The sequence below is a fragment of the Leptonychotes weddellii genome, chromosome 4 (genome assembly GCF_054177405.1).
Source record: "Leptonychotes weddellii isolate Sample4059 chromosome 4, ASM5417740v2, whole genome shotgun sequence".
NCBI lineage: Eukaryota > Metazoa > Chordata > Mammalia > Carnivora > Phocidae > Leptonychotes > Leptonychotes weddellii.
Window position 1 is genome coordinate 163,974,242 of NC_138372.1, and position 3,016 is coordinate 163,977,257.

At 38.9% G+C, this 3,016-nt stretch overlaps 1 pseudogene; it reads right to left on the reverse strand.

Annotated features, from left to right (window-relative positions):
* Positions 1-2,333: 2,333 nt before the first annotated feature.
* Positions 2,334-2,397, reverse strand: LOC115941171 (U4 spliceosomal RNA; annotated as a pseudogene).
* Positions 2,398-3,016: the final 619 nt, after the last annotated feature.

The following is a 3,016-nucleotide window of genomic DNA, read 5'->3' on the forward strand; positions in this document are numbered from 1 at the left end:
GCAGCTGGAAAGGGCACAGCAGACAGGCGTCTGGCTGGAGTCACTTCTGTGCCCTGGAGATACAAAATAGCTAATAAATGCTGTTCTCTATTTATGTGTTGCCTTCTGAGACACTCTGCTTTGAGTGTTGTCTTAGTAGAGAGCTCATCTGGCCTCAAGAACTCACCCCAAAGGAGGGAGAGGCTGCTGTTTTTTGCTTTAGATTGGCAGGTAGAGAAAGTGGGAAAACTAAGAAATTATGTGAATTCCCCCCAAAGAAGACAAAAAGGCTAGGGTGACTTTCTTCTTCCTTTTTTTTTAATGTCAGGAGGAGTTGAAGATTAACTCATCCTTTGGGCTGATAGAACCTATTAAATATGCTCAGAAAGAGTGCCTCGCACATTGTAAGTGCTAAATAATAACCAGTGTCACCACCTTCATCATCACCTTCACCATCAACATCACCAGGAGGCTTCCTCTATTTGTCTTATACAACCGAGCAAACAGAGGCTGTGTCAAAACCGGCTGAACATCAAGGTGGTAGAGATGGTAACTGGTTCCTGGTAAATAGTAGCTAAGTCTCTGAGCTGTAACTTGGATAATAAAAATAATTGGGTGAAGAGCTAAAGAGGTAGACTGGTTCTATAGGTAAGAGCATAAAAAAAAATCAGGTCAAATAACTTGGGTTGTCTGAATGGTTACTGCTCCATGTTGTCACCATAGGACATCTACTGGGTTTGTGGAGTTCTCTGTCCCTTGAAGTCCTCATCTGCAAACCTGGGACCATACCATCAAAGTCACGGCAATGTATAGAGAGGAACTAAAATTATGCAAGCAAAATGTTTGCCACAGGGCTGGTGTCAGGGAAGTAAGTACAGGGTAAGGGACAGCTACTGGTTAAAGGGCAAATCCATGGTGGTTCAGCGCATAGACTGTGGGTGGAGTCCGAACAACCTGGGTTTTAGTCCTGGTTTTGCCATTTATTTTCCTTGCACATAGAATCCTTCTAAACTCATATTCTCTCATATGCAAAATGGTAAAAATTATAGTGTGTATCTTATTAAATTATTGTGAGCCTCTCTCACGAAAGCAGTTATTAAATGTATATTCCTACTCTTATTACTAACAACTGCTAACATTCATTCAGTCCTTACTATATACTAGATCTGGATGAAAATACTCTTCATGTATCATCGTGTTTACCTCTCCCAGAAGCCATATGTAATAGGTAACAGGGGTATCCTATTTTAATAAAGAAATCAAGGCAGAACATATAACCTGGCTATGGTTCACATTTAACATTGTCAGAGCTGGAATTCAAACCCACTTTAAAATGCTTGAAAAGAGAAAACCAAATTAAATCAAAGGGAATAATTAAAATAGTAATAATAAACTAGAAATCAATGAAACAAAACAGACAAGCATAGGGAAAACCAACAAATTGAAACTTGGCTGGGGGTTTGTCTATGTCCTAAGTGATTCAGAAATTCTGTTTCCAATCTTCTTTCCTGCCTTTTCCTATTGAGAAGGTTTCCATAATCTATCAAGAGTTTAGTTCTCGTCTTTTCCTGGATTCCCTTAAGCTTTCACAAGCACATTTGCATTAATAAAATCTAAACTTAATTCATGTCTCTACCCATCCTCTTGAACTACACAAGGATCTCAGAACCCCTTCCCTCAGATCATCCCTCCCCTGTGTTAATTACATTATTTAACACTTTCATTTCACAGTGTGGTTAAAATCTAAAATTACTCATTACCATTATCATGGGCATTATTTCACAGGCTAGTTCTTGTTTGGGTTTTCCCATGTGTTGATCGATTTGCTTGCTTTCTCTTGCTCATACCATGCTCAGAGTTTAACTTGCATTTTTCTAGATTCCAGGATTTAGTAGTTTCTTCAACCAAGGTATCCTCTTGGGGTTTTCCTTATTTTTTTTGGAGGGAAAAGGGTTATGAAAATGTCCTTCATCTTTTTCCTTGAGTGATAATTTAGCTCAGTATAAAATCCTAGCTTGGCACACTCCCTTGATACACTGAAGATACTATTACATAGTCTTCTGGCCTTAGCTGCACTGTTCAGACATCACTGGAATCACTATCAACAGAACTGATACTTCTTTGCAGCAAATCTGTTATTTCCTCTTTCATTGTTTTAAAAATCCCCCTTCCTGGGGTGCCTGGGTGGCTCAGTTGTTTGAGCATCCTATTTTGGTTTTGGCTCAAGTCATGATCTCAGGGTTGTGGGATCAAGCCTCGTGTTGGGCTCCATGCTGGGTGTGGAGTCTGCTTGAGATTCTCCCTTTCCCTCTGCCCCTCACCTCGCTCGCACTCTGTCTCTCTTTCTCTAAAAATAAATAGCAATAATCGCGCCTCGGATAAACCTCATTGGCTACGATACTGCCACTGTGCAAAGCTCTCTAAAAATAAATAAATAAACTCTTAAAAATCCCCCTTCCCTTTGGTCTTCTTTTCAATATGATATACCTAGGAGTGAATTTATTTTTATGTTTTGGTGCTGTACTTATTGTTTCTTGAATATAAAGATTCATATTTTTCATGAATTCCAGAAAATTCTCAGACATTCCTCCTTTGTATATGGCCTTGCCCCATCTCTATTCCCTCTGGAATTCTGAGAGTTGAGCAGGACCTTTTGAATCTGCCATCTATGTATTCTAATCTCTCTTCCGGTTTTTCCATCTCCACACCATGTGGGACAGTCTGGGTAAGGACTCTCAGGCCTGTCTCACCATTCACTAATTCTTCTTCAGCTGAGATTAATTTTATGTTTAATCTCTCCATTCTCTAAGGGCAATATTTTTATTGCTCTTCATTGTAGAACACTGAACAGATTCTTTTTCAAATTTGGCCATTCTTTATTCATAGGTCTTTAGTTGTTTTTTTAATTTTTAATTTTAGGTCTTTAATCATTTAAATATGCTTATTTTGTACTCATTTTCAGATTGCATATTATCTCAGCCTCTAGGCAACTAATCATGTTGCCTGTGTCATCCACAGACTCTCCCACACAGCAAAT